The following is a 21,919-nucleotide window of genomic DNA, read 5'->3' as shown; positions in this document are numbered from 1 at the left end:
AATCTCCCTTCCCCAGGCACACCGAGTTCTTCCTTCATCAAAATTGATCCCTCCTGTGTACTGCTCTCTAACACGATGCTCATTAGAGAGCTGACCTAATGGCTTAAGCAGGCTTCCTGGATCCCATTTCTATTTTAACGGATTACTTGGATGTCATTATCCGAGGCTCTCTGAGTAGCTGGGGCTGTGCAATAGAGTTGCAGGCAGGCCCCCCAGGTCACAGAACCTTTCTCTCTCCTCTCTCCCCTCTTCCCTCCCTCCCTTGCCCCTTCTTACCTTTCAGTGGCCCTTGCATTGAGAGCTTCCTTTGCATGAAGCCCAGTGTTAGGGCAGTATTAGGTATAACCCTCACAGAAGGGAATGCACCCCTTCAAGGTGCTAGAAGGCAGGACCCATTTCCAGCAGGACGTAGGGGCTGGAGGGTTTCTAGGGAACTTCACCTGGAATCCCCAGGTATCCATGACCTAGCACCACAAGGTGTGCTAGGTAAGTGGTTCTCACACTTGAAACTCACCTTTTAACGAATAAAAGGCGTTCATTCATTTTTGATATTTTAAATGAGAATCTGTCTACTTTGGGTTTCTTGCTTCTAGGCCTTCTTAGCTGGATCTCATGAACAGAATCAAACCTTCACTCTAATGGATATTAACTGTCATGCCTCAGGTTTTCAGGGGTAAATTGAGGAAAGGCATAGCTCCCTCACAAGGCCTATTTGAGGCCCAGTGGTTTTGTAAGTAAAGCGCTTGCATGGAAAGAGGTAAGTGCTTAGTCAACAGTAGTTATTTTTCTAATTGCCAGTTGATTATATCGTGATATTTTCAAGGTGATTGATTTATGGAGAGCAATTTGCCCTTCCAGGAAGTGGCACCTAGACCATCAGGCGTTCTGATTTCTTGGATGTGAATGCAATAGTTTCTCTTCCTCTGGTTAATCACCCGTGGTAGGGCTTGCACCTGATTGGGGGTGGCCTTCTCCCCTCCATCCTCCCCCTAACCTCCCTGGACTTTCTCTCTTCCTCTTTCCTTATTTCTCTTTCTTAAAGTTTATTGGGAGTTTTTGCACTCGTAAAAGACCACACACACACTACACAGAATTTGAAACAAAAACATCAAAAAAAGTAGAAATTAAGAAAAAGAAATCACCCATGGCATCTAGAGAAAAATGCATTTTGGTATATTCCTACTTTCTCTTTTTCCATCGTTTTGAGTTTTGTTTGCTTGTTTTACATGTTGAAGTCATACTGTAGATGTAATTTTGCCTCCAGCTTATTTTTAGATACAATTAGAATATAAGCATTTCCCTGTATTAATTTAAAATTCATCACAAGTGTCATCTCTATTGGCTATAAATACAGCCAATTGACTGGGCACCATGCTATGGTTTAACATGCTTCCCTTTAAGGTTGATTTTACCTTCTTTCTAATTCGTTGTTTCTAATAGGCCGAGGCTGGGCAAACACCCTCCAGGCCTGTTAGGACTGTATGTAAGGTAAGAGTTGTCATCTGGAGATCCTGTGGGAAGGCCTGAACGGCTCTCCTCAGGAAACTTTGGATTTGAATTTTGTGACACATTCTTTAGTGTCTCAAAGGTCTCCTTTACTTATGTTTTCAGTTCTTGATCGAGGCCTGTATGGTTGAGATGATCAAGTAATTGACCCATTTACAAATGGAATATCACTGTACTAGTAAGAAGGCTAAAAATCAGCCTTTCTCCCTTTAGAGAAAATTTCTCCTTAGAGAGATAGAATAATGCAATTGTTAAGAGCTGCCTGTGTCCAAAGCCCGGCCCTCCCGCATCCTGGCTGGGTGACCTCGAGCAAGTTTTGGTTTCTCTGTTCCTCGGCTCCCCTCATACGGGATGATAACAGTATCCACCTCACAGGGTTCTGGGTGGTAAATGAACTAATCCATGTAAGGTGCTTCGGAGAATGCCTGGAGCTCGGTAAACTCTAGTGAGTGTTTGCTGTTATTACGGTCTCTGTCTGTAGAGAGCATTTTAAAGTTTCTTGTAAACATTTCTGGCCTTACATTTAGGTCTTTAATCCCAATGTTCATTGCAGCACTGTGTACAATAGCCAACACATGGAAGCAACCTAAATGTCCATCGACAGATGAGTGGATGCAAAAGATGTGGTACATATGTACAATGGAATATTGCTCAGCCATTAAAAAGAATGAAATAATGCCAATTGCAGCAACATAGATGGACCTGGAGATTATTGTGCTAAATGAAGTAAGTCAGACAGAGAAAGACAGACATATGATATGGCTTATATGCAGAATCTAAAAAAAAAAAGGTACAAATGAACTTATTTACAACACAGAAACAGACTCACAGACTTAGACAACAAACTTAGGGTTACCAATGGAGAAGCGGGGGGAGGAAGGATAGATTGGGAGTTTGGGATTGACATGTACACACTGCTATATTTAAAATAGATAAACAAAATTTAAAAAAACCAACCTAAAGTCATAAAACAAGAATCATTTCTTCCTAGCATATTGTGACATATGCCAGCATTTTCTGTCCTTAAAAATTGAGATAGACTAATTTACAGAAAAGATATTTTTGAAGGTAGTTGTTCTTTCACTTATTGTTTGTATTCATATATTAAAAGAATATATATTTAAGAATTTTTTCCCACTGGCTCTTTAGGCTTCTTGTTTTTTTTTTTTTATTTTTTTATTTTTTTGCAGTACGCGGGCCTCTCACTGTTCTGGCCTCTCCCGTTGCGGAGCACAGGCTCCGGAGGCGCAGGCTCAGCGGCCATGGCTCACGGGCCCAGCCGCTCCGCGGCATGTGGGATCCTCCCGGACCGGGGCACGAACCCACGTCCCCTGCATTGGCAGGCGGACTCCCAACCACTGCGCCACCAGGGAAGCCGAGGCTTCTTTTTTTTTAAAGAGACCCAGGAGTGGAAGAAGGAGGACCATTCAAGGGCAAGGGCTGCAAAGAGGAGGAGCAAGGTGGGGCGAGCAGGGCAGCTGGGGGACAAGGCTGACGTGGGGGCACCTCGACCCCCGAGGCCAGGGAGTGGGTGGTGCTCTCAGGGCCCCCTAGACGCCATCCAAGCCGGGCCAGAAGGTGAGACTTAAGGCCCGGCAAGGGAGGAGGGCCAGAGCTGGAAATCAGAACCTGAAGGAGGAAGGGGCTGGGATCCGCCCACCCCCCAGGGTTACAGCCTATGAGGATGCGCAGCCCGGAGTCTCAGCGGGTGGGTGAGGGAAATCTAACTATAGAATTTGCAGTTTTCCTTACAAGAGGTCCAGCACAGTTGCATTCTGGTAATGGAAGCAAAATTTTAAATACGAGCAGGAAATAAAATTAATTTTAAAATATCTGAAAACATATATTCTGTGACTCGTCCAACTGGCCCAGCTTGGCTGGCTTGTTTTTCCTCAGACTGACTGATTAATAGGACAGAAATGAGGAGGTGTAAATTTATTTCGGACCTGGGTGGGGAGTCAGGGTGGTGGCTGGCCTCACCCCACTTAGGCTAAATCTGCGTTTTCAAGTCCAGGAGCGGTGCCCACCTACTGGATATCCTGGGGGGTGGAGGAGTTGGAAGGAAAGCATTTCGGACTGAGCTGCTTCTCAGCAAGCTTCTAGAAGCAGTTTGCTTTCTCCCCCTCTTTTGAAAGTAGAGTCGTGCAGGCCCAGAGGCAGCCGTGTGACCAGTGGACCCTGGGGACCTTTCCCTGGCCAGGCCCAGGCCGAGGAGCTGCCCTAGGAGGTGAGGGGGTGTGTGCAGACTGTCGAGCCTAAAATGCTCCCTGGGATGAAGTGGGAGGACAGGCCGGCACTCAGGGAAATAAAATAAAATCCCGCTGGGCTGTTTTCTTCACTGAGCATGGAGAAACATTTAGCAGCATGAAAGGTGGTTGAGAAGCAATAAATAATCTTCAAATGGGGAAAGGCCGCCGTCTGGGAGGTGGAGAGTAAGACTGCAGCACAGAGCATTTGATCTGAGTTGAAACTCTGGAGAGAGGCTGATTGCGCCGTAGCCCAGGACACGGATAATTAAAAACAAAGACATCTTTAAGACACATCTGAGTCGGCCTCCCTGTCCCCCTTCTTCACCCTACAAGTCCCCCACGTCCACCCCCCACCATCTTCTTTTCCTGGAAAAGGCTGGGAACACCCTCCAAAGTAAAATCATCCTAATGAGAGAAGACATGTTCTTGAAGAAATCTCGGCTTAGAGTTTACAGCTCTATAAGCATTTCCGCAGAAAGACGTCCCACACTCAGGCACTAAGTCGAGGACACATAGTTGCAATGCTAGCTCGGTCTTCTGCATGATTATTTTTACAACATTTGCAATTAAATGCAGATTTTCTGCTGCCTGATTCTGACTGGACGAGGGGCTCTGGTGCTTCTGGATCTTTCGGCACACCCGCTCAGGCCCGTGGAGTTGCATGAGGGGTCACGATCAAGCAGGACAACACCCTACCCGCAGCACGTGCACCAACGGAAGGCACTTGGGACACACGCGTGCCCGCAGCAGAGCTGCCTCTCCCCAAACCTTCTTCATGAGAAACAGATCTGCTCTGCCTCTCTGTACTTCATTTTGATGATTGAATTTTTCCTCAACCAAAAGTGTAGGGATAATGGTCTTTTTTTTAAATTTTATTTTTGATACTCCAGAAATCTTGAAGAAAATACGATTATATCGCTCATTTATTTTGGTCTCAAGAAAAATTGATTGTTGTATGTGTATGTCTCTGTGTGCATCTCTGTGTGTGTCTGTGTGCGCAGGCGTGTGTATGTGTGTGTATGTGTGTGCGTTGGGACGGTGGGGATCCTGAGAACGTCCAGGAAGTTCCATATTGCCCTTTCTCCTGTGATGGCCTGGGGTGCCCAGCATTGATCAGGAGCAACTTGCAGGAAGAGGAAAGGGTTGGTTTTTAGGTCTGTAACTACCAGCCCCATTCTGCATACTGTGGGCTCCAATGAAGGGAGTTGTTACTTGCTTCCCCAGGTCAGTGTAAGAGGCAGTTAGGAAAGTCAGAGCTCACCTCACCTAAGCAGGGTAGGTAGTACAACAAGCCAGGCCTCAAGGGGCAGAAAGACCTAGACTTGAATCTCACCAGCCACTTTACTTGCTAGTGTGATCCTGGGAAAGTTCCTTGACCTCTCTCAGCCTCAGTTTTCTCATCTGTAAATTGGCCCAGTGATCTCCATGATATGCAATTCTTGTAAAGCAGTGTCAGGTACAGAGTGGGTGCTCAGGGGATTAGAAGCCCCACATTCTCCTCTCCCAACAAGTCCTCCAGGCTGCTGCTGGAAATGGATTTGGCAGAAGGAAGGCTTAATTCCCTTCTAGGAAGCCACCCTCCTATATCCTGGCTGCCTCCCTGGCCTTTCGCTCAGCCCTGGGAGCTGGAGTCTGTCACTCAGGTCCAGGAAGGATCTGGAGTAGGTGTTCAGTAACAGGAAGAGGAATGTGAAAGCTCCACCTGGCGGGACACAGACTCCCGCCCACTTCCCAGAGTGTTGCTCAGAGCCAGCCCTGGGTAAATGGAGTTCACCCACCTCCAGAAACAGGCGTCATCAGCCCTCCACACCCCCCGGGCAGACTCCCTCTTCCTGTGGAGAGCTTCCTTTGTTTCACTCTGATACTGTGACTGCCCTGAGCAGCCCCTAGGGACACAGTCCTGACGCTGTCCCTTACCAGTGGGCATTTTTGGACACCGTCACCATTTGTTCCTGGGGCTGCCTCTTTGCATCTTGCCTGATTCCTCCTGGAGCCCTTGGGGCGTCGGCACCCAGGCAGGGCTGTGCTAGCCTGGGAGGAGGAAGCCAAAAGAAGGAGTCCCCACCTACTCCTACTTTTGTAGGAGGAAATGAGGGTGGAAAGTCGCCCACAGGCGCTCAGGCGAGGTCTGTGGGGTTGATGTTGGTGATTAGGAAGTCAAAAGCTGGACTTGTGGACGTTGAAACTTAGTCCCTTGTCAAGTATTTTCAACCCATATTTCTTCACAGAGAAGTAATTGGATGTAAAACCTCCCTCTCACCCCTCACCCAAACGTCTCTGAAGTCGGGCATTTGACATTGATTTTCCCAGCTCAGTATCAAGTATAGCATCACTGAAGATCACCAAACTGCTATTTAGACATTTTAAAGATGCAATTTGAGTTCCAGGGCAGGGGAAAGGGGTGGATAAAAGAGATTATATGATAATGATATGGCTGTGGAAGCCTGTCAAATAAAGTGCATTTTCTCTGGTGGGCAGGCTATTTCTGGAGCTGGGCATGGGTCGCTCTGCTGAGGGATGTGTTTATCCTAATGGGAAGCAGGACCGAGCTAGGCCGCAGCTCCCTGCACAGTTTTTAAAGTCTTAAGATACCACAAAGACATTTGTGGTGTCCAGGAGACGCATTTAGTCCGCCCTGGCCCTTTCAATGTGTGCTGACTTGGCTCTGACAGGAGCCAGAGGAAAGCAAGGAGAAGTCTGACAGCAGAAGTGGGAGAAAGTGTGTCCGTCCAGACCTGCCCATTAAGGTGGTTTTGGATACAAGGAAGAGAAAAGTCAATGCAAACTGACTTAAACAATAAGGAGTTTACTATAGGATCTAACAAGTAGCCCAGAGCTAGGGCTTCAGGTAGGGTTTTATCAGGGTGCTAATTCTGTTTTCCTGTAATCCTGCTTACTCTGCCCTCTTCTAATTCTTTTCCTTAGGCTGACTCGCCTCATGGCTGCAAGATGGCTGCCAGAAGCAGCTCTAGCACTTGCTTCTTCGGTCACGTCCAGAGAGAAGGAGAGGAGACTTTCAGTTCCTTTCAGTTTGAACTGGTCAGTTTAAGCCACTACCTGGATAATAGCAGCCACTAGGCTGATATCCTGGGTTGATTGGCCTAACCCAGTCTTCTGAACCCAACACAAGCAAAGAGACTTGAGTCACCCTAACTGCTGGGATCAGATTCCCCTGGGACCCAGGCATGACATGAGGGTGGGGGTGGGGGACAGGGGGAAGCTTTAACTGGACTCTGTAAGGAAGGCAGGGGGACAGTGAGTTGGAAATGAAAGCAGTTAAGCAATCAACTGTGTTCCCAACCAGAAATGCAGGAGACCTGTTCTAGCAGAGCTCTGTCATGGGCTGAGAGACTGTCAGTCTGACCTTTCTGTCTCACAGAGCTGTTGGGATCAAGAATGATGATGGGAAAGTAAAAATGTGAAATAGAGGTAAAAAGTGTGCATGTGTGTGTATATATATAGATAGATATAATATAGTAAAGTATAAAATATATGTATATAAATAGTATTACTACTGAAACCGTGAACCTCATGGATGAATGGACTCACACCTCAGTTTTCTCTCCTGTGAAATGGACACAGTAATACTGACATCGTCTTTTGCAAAGGGTATAGAAGTTTCATGTATTAATTCCGGTGCTCCTAGGGACCTGTGAGACTCCCCAGACCTGGGCTTGTTTTCCCTCACAGTGGAATGGTGACCACCCCAGCCCCTTGGTACTCTCTCCCTGTCTCCCCATTCCATCCAACCCGGGCGGGGTTCAGCAACATTCGCTCTGGAACGTATGAAAGCCAAACTTCCCAGAGTTTCCAATCACTGCTCTTGGATTCACAGGGAGGACCCACCTCTTCCCAAGAACTCTGGCAGGGCTGCTCAGGGACCATGACAGAGATGGAGCCTGGCTGTGAGCCCGAGATGGCGTGGACGGGACATGGGTGGAACCCGCCAGCTGGGTCCCAGGACAGAGCAGTGCAGGTGACAGACAGAGGGACGGAAGAGGGGCGTTCTAGAGTGTGAGGTACAGGATCTGCTGGGGGGGACAGGGAAGACGCCGGTTGGGGTCCCTGCCCTGCAGTAGGACACTCTGCCACTGTTGTCACGAGCAATACAAGTCTCACCCGCAGCTGAAACAATGGCCACAAAGGCTGCTGCTTCCAGTCCTGAGGGCCACCCCTGGGAACTGGAACTGTCTGCTTCCTCAGGTGCAGCCTCGATTTTCATGGGAGAAAAGCCAGCAGGCTTTTTTCGATTCCGCAGATGCCAGCAGGCCAGCTCCTCTGTTACCTCCCTCTTCCTCCAGGTCTGGTCTCTTCTCATAGGGAAACAGGCACCGGAACACACACACACACACACACACACACACACACACACACAGAAACACACACACACACACACAGAGACACCTGCACGCCCTCTCCCAGGTCTTACCTGCTCTGTCACTCTGGCCACCACATGTGGAGAGAGTGCATTCCACTTTGGGCGTGGAGTGCAGACACAAAAGAGACATGTTCACCTTCCCTACTTACAAAGAGACACTGACTGTGGAAATTTTCAAAGGAAGAGCAGTAAGGCCCTGACGCCTCGGGCTGGTTCAGGGCACAGTCTCTGGGCAACCCCAGCCCGAGGCTGAGTGCTTTGAGGGGCAGCTCCCAGAGCTTCCGAGTCCTCACTCTGCAAACTAGAAGGGATCCTGGGGGCTTGTGATGCCAGGACGACTTGCAGCTTCCCAGAGGAGGGACAGGGCCCAGAGAGGAGTCACCTCTGGCCACATGGCTCATCCCCTGGAGCCTGGTCTGGGCACAGTCTGCCGGGTGCGATGTAGGGTAGCCGAAGCCCTAAGGAGGGATGCGTTTCCAGGAATGTGTGTCAGCCTCCGGAGCTTGTTACCTGAGAAGAACCAGCAGGAGAAGTCAGCAAGCTCCGAGGCCCACCTCTGCTCACCACAAGGTGGCAACAGCGCTTTGTAGGAGCCCCAGCTTGAGGGGTGGCGTCCAGCGCTAAGGACCGGACCTCACCTCCAGAGCCCCGATGGTCTGGTATTCCTTTAATGTCTTCAGGTGAGGCTGAGACTTCGTTTCATGTGGGCCTGGGTGTGCCTCTCTTTCCTGTCTGATTGCCTTAACTCGGTCTGACTTGCACCTGCTGACCAGTTCTGATTTCCCCCCGCCTCCCTTCAGCTCTTCCATAAGCTCTGTGGCAGTGTGGAGGACAGGAGGACAGAGTTCTACTCACGGGACTCTCAAAAGGCCAGTGGGAAGATGAGCCAGAGATCAAAACCCCATCAGACAACAGATGAATACATGTAAGTCAGTGCCCTGTGCGCTGCTGAAGTTACATTGTTCATTTTAGGAGAAGAGTGAAAGTAGCTTTTCCACCTGGAAACAATATTACTTGACTCGGGCACCTTCTCTACAGCAGCACCCTTTTGCCCCTGTGCTTTTTTTTACTAGTTATTAGTTAATTTTTAAAAATTTTATGTTATATTGGAGTATAGTTGATTAACAATGTTGTGTTAGTTTCAGGTGTACAGCAAAGTGATTCAGTTATACGTACACATATATCTATTCTTTTCTCATTTAAGTTATTGCAGAGTGTTGAGCAGAGTTCCCTGTGCTATACAGTAGGTCCTTGTTGGTTATCTGTTTTTTTTTTTTTTTTTTTTTTGTGGTACACGGGCCTCTCACTGCCGTGGCCTCTCCCGCCGTGGAGCACAGGCTCCGGACGCACAGGCTCAGCGGCCATGGCTCACGGTCCCAGCCGCTCCGCGGCATGCGGAATCCTCCCAGACCAGGTTACGAACCCGTGTCCCCTGCACCGGCAGGCGGACTCCCAACCACTGCGCCACCAGGGAAGTCCTGGTTATCTGTTTTAAATATAGCAGCGTGTATATGTCAGTCCCAAACTCCCAATCTATCCCTTCCTCTCACCCTTCCCCCCCAGGACCGTAAGTCTGTTTTCTAAGCCTGTGAGTCTGTTTCTGTTTTGTAAATAAGTTCATTTTTATCATTTTTGAAAGATTCTGCATATAAGGGATGTCATATGATACTTTGTCTTTCATGAATGTGTTGACTGCATGAATGAATGGTGTGAGTAAATCAATGAATGAAGAAATGGAAGTTGGGTGAGGAGGGGCAAACCCCTCACTGCATGCCTCTGGCTGGCCCAACCGTGTGTGTCCAGGACACAGCTGTTCACAGATACCCAAGAAGTCAACCCTGCAACTTGGGAAACAGCCATGAGGAAGCCTTAACACGTCCTCTGCTTTGTGCTGTCTGTGCCCTGTTGGGGGTCCTGGTGAAAGGTGGGCTGTCTTAATGTAAAAATGAACATCTCTACCCATCAGAGGCATGGCTCAGGACCCTCTGCTTGCTGCCCAAAAGAAAGACTTTGCAGACAACTCTGGTCAAGGGCAAATAGTAAACATATTTTTTGTTGATTAACTACAAAAGCAATGCATATGTGTGTATATATATATGTCTCCAGTCTTCCTTATTCACCAGTTCCATTATGTGGATTTTTCTACTCACTAAAATTTATTTGTGACCCACGAATCAATAGACATGGTGCTTTCACAGCCATTTGTGGACATGGGCAGAGGGACAAAAGATTTGAGTCACCCATGAGCACAGCCCCAGCTGAGGTCAAACAAAGTGATGCTGTTTCAGCTCTCATACTGTCAACAAGGATCCTTTCCCCCATCTCACGAGTGCCACGTTTTTTGCATTTTTGTGCTTTTTGTTGGTGCTTTTGTTGTTTAAAATGGCCCCCAAGCGTAGTGCTGAAAAATCTGTCTAGTGTTGCCAAATCAAAGAAGGCTGTGCTGTGCGTTACAGAAAAAATACACGTGTTAGGTAAGCTTCATTCAGGTCTGAGTTACAGAGCTGTTGGCTGTGAGTTCAGTGTTAATGGATCAACAAAATATGTTAAATCAGGTGTCTTTATACAGAATCACACATAAAACAAGGTTATGGATTGATTGGCTAATGAAAATATTTTGACCAGAGACTCTCAGGAACCTGACCTCATATTTCCCCTAGAAGCAACGGCTCAGTGTTCTGTATTTCAGTGTTCTCATTGACTTTATAGAACATAACTACTGCAAATGACAAGAATTGACTGGAGATATATATATATATACTTTTTCAGTATAAAATTGAAAGATTATAAATACATATATAAATATAAAGTAATAAAACATGTAATCTCCCTTTATCCATTTTCCTTCTCTAATCCTGGTTCTCTTTCATAAGGAACCATTGTTAACCATTTAGGGTGGGTCCTCCCATGCCTTCTTCTATTAATTTACATTCTTAAATACATATATGTATATATATAATTTTTATGAGCATATTTTATGAAGGGAATTTTATACATATACAATATGTGATTTGCCCTTTATCACTTAGATTAGGGTCAGCAATTTCTTTTCTGTAAAAGGCCAGATAATAAATATTTTTGGCTTTGGGAACCATATGGTCCCTGTCACCTGTACTCAATTCTGCCGCCGCATCAAGAAATCAGCCTAGGGACTTCCCTGGTGGTGCAGTGGTTAAAAATCCGCCTGCCAATGCAGGGGTCACAGATTCGATCCCTTGTCTGGGAAGATCCCACGTGCCGTGGAGCAACTAAGCCCGTGCACCACAACTACTGAGCCTGTACTGTAGAGCCCACGAGCCACAACTACCGAGCCCGCATGCCACAACTACTGTAGCCCACGTGCCTAGAGCCGGTGCTCTGCATCAAGAGAAGCCACGGCAATGAGAAGCCCGCGCACCGCAACGAAGAGTAGCCCCTGTTTGCCACAACTAGAGGAAGCCAATGTGCAGCAACAAAGGCCTAACACAGCCAAAAATAAATAAATATATAAGTTTATTTTTTAAAAAATCAGCCATAGACAATATGTAAATGAATGGGGGTAGCTATGTTCCAGTAAAACTTTATTTATGGAAACTGAAGTTTGAATTTCATGTAATTTTCAATATTGCAAAATACTACTCTTCTTTTGATTGCATTTCAACCATTTAAAAATGTAAAAACGATTCTTAGCTCGTGGGCGGTACATTCACAGACAGGGGTTGGATCTGGCTTGTGGCACTTAGTTTACCGACCCCTGACGTAGATTATATGTTGGAGATCTCTTCCTGTTAATACATGGAGATCTACCTCATTGTTTTAATGGCTACCCAGTATTCCATTGTATGAATTTACCTCAATTTATTTAAAAAAATTTTTTTTATTTTTCCCATCACCATGTATTTTATTTATATCAGCTAGATATTTACTGATACAAAAATACAGGGACCAGGCAGACTGAAAGTGGAGGCAATGCCACCCTCACTGCAAAACCCTCCAGCTCCTTGAGCTATGTGTACTTTCCCAAACGCTTTCTCGAAGGCTTTAAATAGTTGAAAGTATTTCTACGTGGCAATGACTCCACGGCACTGTATGCACCAGGACTGGACGAGGGCTCAGTATCTGTACTTGGTGGAGTAGTCCTTCGGAGACACGACCAGGCCGCGACCCTTCCGGCCCCCCCCCACCCCCGTACGCCGTCTCGATGATGTCGATCATCTCCTGCTTGTCTTCCATGGCCCAGTTGATCTTGTTGTTGTTGCCAGTACCCAGGTCGATCACGATGTGTTTGTTCCTGAAGAAAAACGTGACAGTGCACGGATCGTATAACTCATACATTTTGTTGAAGTCAGGTACTTCTGTAATATCCACAAGATAAATAACTGAGGAATTTTTAACTTTTAAAACAGCTGGGGTATCCAAACAGGGCTCACAGCAAGATGAGGAAGATCCCCCGTTATCTGCCGTTTCTTTTCAGGTATGCTGCACAGAACCTCGTCCATCTTCATACAAGTAGGGTCCCAGTCGTGTCCAAACCGAATGACGACCACGCGGTCTTCTTCCGAGAGGATGGCCTGATCCGCTTGCCAGCCATTGTACAGGTGCGGGAGTATGTACATCTTGGGGCCGACGGGTCTGCGGGAGGGAACCACCGGCCAGCTCCTCCCAGCTCCAGCGCGGGGCACCCACCCCATGGAGCCTCACCCTGCGGAGCCCCCACCCCACGGGGCCTCACCCCGCAGGGCAGTCGGTGCGCTGCCGAGAAGGCCAGGCCCGCGTCCACCTCGTCCCCAGACCCCGACCCCACCAACGGATCGTCTCCGCCCCGCGGCCCAGAACCCAGGGCTAAGGGACCCTTGGGGTTGTACACCTACGCCTCCCTTGCCACCCCCTCCCTCCCCCGGCCCGGCACCTGAATTTACCTCAATTTATATAGCTATTTCCTTATCGATGGACGTGCAGATTATTCCCAATATTTCACTATAGCAGAATATCCTGTTCATACATCTTGAGGCATATGTATTTCTGTGGAGTGGGATTCTAGAATTGGAACTCCCAGTCCGTCCCTCCCCCACGCCCCTCCCCCTTGGCAACCACAAGTCTGTTCTCTATGTCTGTGAGTCTGTTTCTGTTTCGTAGATAAGCTTATTGGTCACCCTAATTTTAAGCAGGCGAGTGATATGGTCAGATTTGCTTTTTTGGTATAACTTTGTGTTGTAAGAATAATTTTAGATTCAGAGAAAAGTTGGCAAAGATAGGACAGAGAGTTCAGTTTACCCATCCCCCCAGTTCCTCCTATTGTTAATGTCTTAGATACATTTGTCAACACTAGGAGATTCACATCGATATATTACTATTAACTAAATTTCAGGCTCTGTTCAGATTTCCCCAGTTTTTCTACCGATGCTCTTCTTCTGTACCAGGGTCCCATCCAGGATCCCACATTTAGAAGTTCTGTTTTTAGGAAGATAAACAGTAGCCATGGTCTGCAGGGTGGACTGGAGAGGCTGGGGTCTGGGGGCCAGGGGACCTGGGACGAAGTTGGTCAGGAGCCTGGTGGGAGGGGTTGAGGTCAGGCATTCCAGCTGGTGCCGAAGGGGAGCAGGGAGGGGCGATACAGACCTAGAAGGTTAGGAGGTAGACCTGACGGGATCAGTCTGTCTAATAAGTGAAGCTGAAATGTCACCATGTGTTGCTGCGACACCTCATCCAGTCACCCAAGCGGCAGATGATTATTGAGCCCCTACCAGGTGGCGGGCACTGATGTTCTCTGGACCCCGGACTCTGGGTTCCACCTGCCACTCTCGTACATCTCCATCTTTAGCCTGGTTTTCCCATTTCACTGCCTGGGAGTATGCTAAAACCAAACTCCACTCCTTAAAAGAAGTCCAACACCAAAAGAATTTTCACAGCCTGTCCTTACTGCTGCCAAGAATATATATTGCCAATTTCCAGTGGAAGCTCAAATGTCCCTTTGTAATAACCTGGCCTCCAGGCACTAAGTTTGAGAGGTCACCACAAGTTGGGACTACGCCTGGGGGACCGAGGGCCGTGGTGCCCAGCGACAGCTGGGGAGGGGAGGCAGGTACCAGGCGGTGATGGACCCTGAGACCCAGGGGGTCCTGGATGCTCATTCCCTTGGGTTGCAGCCCGGGATTAAGAAAAAAAATCCAGAGAAATCCTGGTTGGCATGTTTCTAGCCCAGATGGAAGAGAAATAGGACAAACTGCTAAAAGGTTCCAAAACCAACACATGAGAAGTACCTGCTGCCAGCAAATTCGAGGTATGTTGGCATGTGCAGCAGAAGAGAAATGTGTTCACCCCGATGGAAAGGGGAAGACAAGAAGACGGACGGCTGCTGAGAGAAGGTGGGGTGCTCCTTGCCAACTGCCAAACGCCAGCTCTGGGAAGAACGGCTGCTTCCAAACGACCGCGCGGGACTGGGGCGAGCCAGGAGGAAGGGGCGCAGACAGCCAGGCGACAGGCATCTCGAGTGTGGGGCTCGTGGCTTGTCAGCCCCACTCCATTCGGCTGTGCCCTCAGCCACTCGGCCTGCCTTTCCGCACCAGCTCAGGGGGCGTTCTGTCCCCACATTATTTCTGGCCCGGCCCCTCCCTCAGAAGGGCTCCCTCTCTTCCATCCTCTCCTAACTCACACTCTACCCATCTTTGCGGGCATTTGTTGCCTGGGGCACATCTCTCTGCACACCGTCCCTACATTCGGGGTATCTCCCACATTACAAATCCTGCGTTATCAAGGGAGAAGCTAGAAAACATCTCTAGACCTCTGTGCCTTGAATTGTACCTGACGCGTCCACATGAGAATTGGGTTTGAGGTGGTACCCCCATCAGGGGAACCACAAGGGGGCAGCAGAGACCCTTGATTCTGGAGGGTGTAGGGTTGAGCTCCTGGTTTCCAGGGCAGAGGGTCCTAGGTCCAGAGTGGCTGTGGGGTCTTCTCTAAGAAACTCCTTTTTGTGGTTGGGTACTTTATGGCTGATGGCTTCAGAGTCAGGCCCTCCTGCACATTTTGCCAGTTCTCTAATCGTCTTGATTAAACTTTTTCCCCTTAAATGAACAAGAATGGATTCTGTTGTTTGCAACTAAGGATTGTGGCTATTACTCCATCTGTCTTAGTCATTTGGGGCGGCTATAACATGATACCACAGACTGGGTGGTGTAAACAACAGACATTTATTTCTCGCAGTTCTGGAGGCTGGGAAGTCCAAGATCAAGGTGCCAGCAGATCTGGTGCTGGGGAGGGCCCTCTTCCTGGCTTGCAGATGGCCATCTTCTTGTAACCTCACATGGTGGAGAGGGGTATCATCTCTCCTCTCGTAAGGGCACTAATGCCATTCATGAGGTCCCCACCCTCTAACCTAATCACTGGCCAAAGGCCCCCCATCTAATGCCATCACATTGGGGAATGGGCTTCAACCTATGAATTTTGTGGGGGACACAAACATTCCATCCGTAGCACCACCCTTCAAGAGCAGCTGAAGAAACTTCTATGACCCTGTCCGGAGCCTTGGGTTCTGCAGATGTGCCTGTCTTCAATGCCACCCCATCTCATATTAAATTGCCTATCGTTTCCTGGTGTTTGCAGTAGTTGGGCTGCCTCTTCACTGGTTGGAAACATCTAGAAGCAGTGAGCCTGTCTTTTCAATTGTCTCGTTTGTAGCATCTCATAGCCGGAAAGGGATTGAGAGGATATTGGCCAATCCACCCAACTTACAGGCAAGATGGGGCTCAGAGCAGTGACCAGTGGAGTGACTTGCCAAGGGCTGGAAAGAGCAGAAGCAGGAGAACTAGAGCCAGGCCTTTTCTCCTGTCGCCTCCTGGAAGGATGCTGAGCCCGCATAGGGAATTTATGGGGAAGACGCGTCATGGCAGTACTTGAATTTAAACAGGACCTTCAGAGGAGTTCAAAATGCTTCATGGACCTGTGAGTTCCAGATTGTATAACTTATATTCCTGGGAAGTACAAAGAGAAGAGAAACCCTCTTCTGTTTACAGCAGGGAAAACTGAGGTCCGAAGGAACTGATTTGCCCAAGATCAGTATCAGTTAGAAGTCTCCAGCTCCTTGGATTCCCAAGTCTGTTTCAGGAAAACCATAGGATGTGGGTTCCTATAATGGAAACCCAAGAAGTGTTTGAGACTGCCGCCTGAGACCCACCCCCTGAATAATGCTGAGTCCTTAGGTGTTCCTTGGAGAGGGGAGGATGGAAAGTCCCTGTATTAGGTACCCATCGCTGCTAACACATCTCTCCAAAGCTTGTGTTTTAAAACGACCCCGGGCATTTATTATCTCACAGTTTCTGTGGGTCAGGAATTTGGGGGCAGTCACAGGATGCCAGTGGCTGGGATCATCTTGAAACCTCCTTTGTGAATATGCCTGGTTCTCAACTGGGAAACTGGAATGGCTGGGGGCACAGGCATCTCTCTCTATCTCTGTCTCTTTGCAGTTTTTCCAGCAAGGTGGCTTTAGGGCAGCTCAGGGGTCCAAAGGTGTGTGTTCTGCGAGAACGTGCCAGTCCTAGCCCTAGAGTCGCGTTAACATCACCTCCACTGCAGTTTGTACTTCAGTGAGTTAGAAGTGAGTTACGGAGCTGGCTGTATTCAAACGGAGGTGAGTGAGGCATCATATCTTTACGGGAAGGGAGTAAAGAATTTGAGGATATGTTTTAGAACCACCGCAGACTCCAAGTTCCAGAAAGTGAAGTGATTTCCCCTAGTTATATGACTAATGGGTCAGTGAGCGGGACCTGGATAGGAACAGGACAACCACTGGCTCATTGTCTTTTTAACAACCAGCATTAAAGTACTGAGAGAGAGCCAGAGAAGGAGGTCTGATTTGGATTTTCTTTAGGGTGTTACCTCATTTTTAAGCTGCTTAAACAAACAGCAGACAAACATACCCTTAATGAATCACTGCTAGTAATAATTGTGCTCATGCCCCTTTATATTTGTGTAACACTTGGTCTAGACCCACACTGAATGGCTTGTTTAAGATCGGATAGCAAGTCAGGTCAGAAACAGAATTAGAGCCAGAACCCCGGGGGTCCTTATTCTTTTTTTTTTTTTTAATTTTATTGTTGATTTCTCTTTGCTTTGCTGTGTTGGCAACCCCCCAGGGTAAACCGTCTACTCCTTTATGAGAATATTCTCATTGCGTCTTCCCTCAATAGCAGCTGTGGTGCCCATCGCTGACTCCTGGGCAGCTGCAGACCGGATAACAACTGGGCAGCGTGGCTCTGGCTGTCGCCAGGCAGGGCAAAGTGTCGCAAGGTTAGGGGAACAGCAGAAAGTACCGGAACTAGCTCCCTGATCTCATAGGTTCAGAAACCAAGGCAGGGTGGGCTGGTGGGCTCTTGCTTAAGTCCTTTGATGAATCATGAAAAGGGTGGCATTCAAATCCAGGTCTCAGTGTAAAATCTAGATCCCACCCCCCATTTGGATTCCTGTGTATTTCTGAAATGAAAAGCAAGCTGGTTTTGAAAAAGCTAGTTATCATGGATTTGCTTGCTACAGAGACCCTGGAGGAAATGTTACTTTGGGCAACTTACCAAATCAATCCATCAATCAACATGTAATTATTGACCGCTGTCTGTTGACTCAGCTTTGTGCTAGGCGTGGATGATACTGGACGTAAAATCTTGGTTTATACCGTATTTACAGTGATGGTTCCTGGCTTCAAATACCTTTATGAACCCAACTCCACGGAACATGCTATTCTTGATCCCATGGATCGCCCCAAATGGTCTAATCTCAGAGAAATCACACCTCCACCAGTACTTTCTAGGAAAAACAAATAGTTAATACGTAGTGTGCTTTTCTAAAAAACACACATACGCGTGACGGCAGTGAACTTAAGCACTATTGAAAAATCCGAAATGTATGGCAGCTTTCTAATTAAAAAGATTATTTCCTGCAAACTCAGATGGAATATCCTTCTCCTGCTTCTATGTTTTTTTTTTTTTTTTTCTGTGAAACAAACTCTCTGCAAGAAATGTGAAATTTATTATGAGAGGGAACGTGCTAACTATCCAAACATCCTAGTCAGCCTGAGGAAACGAGGCAATGATGACTTGGAAAACACTTCCCTTTACACACACAGCCATTCACACGCGTCCAGGCTCAGCCCATCCTCCTGGCCCAGCTCAGCCTCTCAGCAGACTCTGTCGGCAGGGGGCATGTCTGCTGAATCAGAGCAACGCGGATGCAAATCACCTATTGGATCTCTTGCTCTCACCACCAGACTAATCCAAACTCCAGCTTTGTCTATCGTACATCCTCCATGACTTTTCCCAGCCAAGGTTTCAATGACTCAAGTTCCACCATGTTCCCTGGAGGGGTTATACCGTAGCCAAATAGAACGAACTTACCATTTGGAATTTTTTTTTCCCTTTGATTGAATCTAATTTTCCTCTCCTTCTTTTCCTACTGTCATGTGCTTGCTGGATCCCTTAGGACCACCCACTGTGCCTGCTCATCAAACACGTAGACTGGAATTTCCCAACATTATTTGGTCTCTGACACACTTTCTGAATTGTCAGCAGTTATGCCTGTGGCACTGGGGTCCGTCCCATCCCTTAGACTCAGACATGCTCCAGGTACAGCCATCTGTCTGACCACACTGTTGATTCTCTAATATGTACACATACAAACATTACCTCTTTGTGCCAGGGTCCCACAGCCCTACTCTCAATCTCTGAGCCAAATTTAGAATGGTGGAGGAAGAAAATGCAGAATGTGGCAAAACAGGAAGAATGTCTTTGAGACCCAGAAAAAGGTTAGGCTGTGCCGGCTAAGAATCACGGTCAAATATGAACCTAAAGAAAGTGAAACTCTAACTCACTTAATTTTCCCCCTTAGGCATTTTTATTCTTTCTTTGCACATTCTTGCTACTTCATTTTGAAATTCAACGACAATTTTCTAAGTCTTCCTTCTAAACTTTAACCCAAAATTAACCATGTCTAATTACAGGCGAATTGAATCCTTTGGCTGTTTCACTTAATCATAATATGGAAAATAAGCCTGATGTTATTTATTGATAAATGTACCAAAATGTATATAGTCTTGCTTAATTCCAAGACATAGTACAGAGCCCATCATACAGGTGAGAAAACTGAGGCTTAAAGATGTAAAGTAACTTGTGACAGTCATAGGCTTGGAATTAGAGTTCAGATGAACTGGAGAACATAACCACTAGCAACACAAACAAACAAAATCATCTTGGAATGACCAAGGAGAAAGTTATGATAGAGGTGGACGAGGAACCAGACACACCCACGCAATTCAGCACTGCTGAGTTTCTGTCTGCTGTTCCACCATGCTGCATGTAGAACCATATGTGTCACACCCATTTTCAGATCCCGGTGACAGCTGTTAGGTCCAGATGTACTCATGTGCACGTCACTCACATAGATGTCAACGCTGCATCAAAATCGGCCGGGTCCAAGTCATCAGGTGTAGGCAGTCATGGGTAATTAGGACTTAGTCTGTAGGGAAGGCATCCAGACCTGGGTCCTGGAGTGCTTTTTGCTTTACTTTTACTTTTGAAAGTCTCATCAGGGCTGAAAAGGATGCCAGGGGCTCCATCCAACTCTGCAGCTGATCTACCAAACACATAGTGAATCAGAGTGTCTGGGTGAGTTACCCAGAGGTGCCTGCCTCAGGGATGAACAGAAAGAGCTCTGATCCCGGGGCTGCCACTTAACTTTTTTAGAACTCTGTTTTCAGAATCTCTGTTTTCTGTGCTTCGGTTCCCCAATCCATACGACGGATCAGGATCAATACTATCTCTTCTCTCCCTTTCTCAGAAGGATATTGACCCCCAAGGACAAAACAGAACTACCCCTGCTGTTTTTTGCTATGTCATCTGGGAGCAGGGCATGTTTCCCATTGATTCTCCGTCGGGAGGAACGGCGAGGTTCCGCGCTTCAACGCCTCGCAGAGGCTCCGAAACTTGTTGGTCCCAGCAGGCTAGTGCCCAGGTTGTTGGCCCCATTGGCACACTCTGAGGTCCTGCTGCTTTTCACATGCTTCATCTCCAAGCATCCAAATTCCACCCTTTCTATCTTTGCACCTCAGCTCAAATCCTGAATCTGAGGCTTGGGGTCAGTCCTAAGTTCTGGGCCACTCTCAGCTCTTATGCCTCTGTCCTATTTCTTCCTTAACTTTTGAAACTCTGATTAGACATATCTTGGACCTGTTCACTCTGTCTTCTATGGCCTTTAACTTCTTTTACATTTTCCACCTCTTTATCGCATAGGGCTACCTTCTGTACCATTTCTCCAGTACTATCTTCCAGGTCACAAAGTCTCTCTTTGTGTGCTGGTTTGCTGCTCAATTGTCTCCATTGAGTTTTTAATTTCTATTTTATTTTATTTCCAGACTTTTATTTTATAGAAGTTCTTTTTTTATTCATTTATAAATCTGAGGACCCTTCACTCATATTTAAAAGATTCTCTGCCATTTATTGAAAATAGGTTATATTCCATCTGATAATTCCCAAACCAGAAGTCTTTGCAGGCTGATTCTGCTGTCATTTCTGCTGGCTCTTGATCTTGGTGCCTTGTTTCCTTATACTTGTAGTGATTTCTAGCTGCAAGTTTCTCATCTTCCTTAGAAATCGCTGGGAAGGGGCTTCCCTGGTGGTGCAGTGATTAAGAGTCCTCCTGCTGATTGCAGGGGACACGGGTTCGTGCCCGGGGCCAGGAAGATCCCACATGCCGTGGAGCGGCTGGGCCCGTGAGCCACGGCCGCTGAGCCTGCACATCCAGAGCCTGTGCTCCGCAGTGGGAGAGGCCACGACAGTGAGAGGCCTGCGTACCGAGAAAAAAAAAAAAAAGAAAAGAAAAAAAAAAAAGAAAAGAAATTGCTGGGAATTCTTGGAGGCCTAGGGAAAAGGTGAACACCTTCAAATAAAATTTCTGTTTGCTTTTTCCTTAGTTGTCTAGTCTGGGATCGCTTTAAACATTCTGCCTGTTTCTTTTTTTTGTTGCTTTTTTGTTTGTTTTGTTTTTTTTCAGATGACCCATGTTTAGTGAATTTAGGCTACAAATACACAAGGCTTCTGGCTTGTAGTTCTCAGGACAGATATTTCCCCCTTTGCTCCAGTGCCACGATTCAAGATAAGCAATTTTCCTAGCAGGTATTACCTGCTCCCCAAATCTGGGAAGGATGTTGGGTTTATTTCCAGTCCTTCCTTACACTAAATGTATGGCCCTTGGAAGTTCTAACTCTATGGGACATCTCCTATTAGACCATCTACCTTGGGCAGACCTGGGTTTGGTCTCCTGTCCACCAAACCTCATAAGACTCCAAACATCAATTTTCAAGTTCAGTAGATCCAGAAAATTCCTTCAAGGCAGATGCCGGCTTCAGTCCCCTTCTCAGCTTCTGATTCTGCCTTCATTTATTTACTTATTTTTTTAGCCAGAGTATTCCATACTTTCTTACTAACTCATGGAGGCATTTGAAAATAGTGAAAAAACCCCAATATTTTCCCCTGCATCTTTAGTATTTCGAGCAGGAAGTCTAGCCTGGACACCTGGTCTACCTTATTGCCAGAAGCAGAGGTCTCAGTTTAAATCCTACCTTTTCTAGGAAGCATTCCACAACCTCTTCATCCTATAGGGTTTCTTCCTCCTCAGAGCCTCAACTGGATTTAACCAAGTTAGTCATTTGGTATTGGAGGCAGCTGACTCTTAATCAGTGGGTGATGGATGGTCCCAGCTGGGAGACCATCTGAGCCTGGGTTTTTTGTTTTTTTTTTTTACTTTCTAGCCTATCCAAGACCCAGAG

At 47.1% G+C, this 21,919-nt stretch overlaps 1 pseudogene across 1 annotated transcript; it reads right to left on the bottom strand.

Moving 5' to 3' along the window:
- Nucleotides 1–12,224: 12,224 nt before the first annotated feature.
- On the bottom strand, nt 12,225–12,447 carry LOC309828548 (thioredoxin-like protein 4A; annotated as a pseudogene). The gene has a single exon. The product of its transcript is annotated as a thioredoxin-like protein 4A (transcript).
- Nucleotides 12,448–21,919: the final 9,472 nt, after the last annotated feature.

This window comes from Grampus griseus (genome assembly GCF_964374135.1).
Source record: "Grampus griseus genome assembly, chromosome: 10".
In the NCBI taxonomy this organism is placed as follows: Eukaryota; Metazoa; Chordata; class Mammalia; order Artiodactyla; family Delphinidae; genus Grampus; species Grampus griseus.
This window is presented reverse-complemented; position numbering and strand designations above follow the sequence as displayed.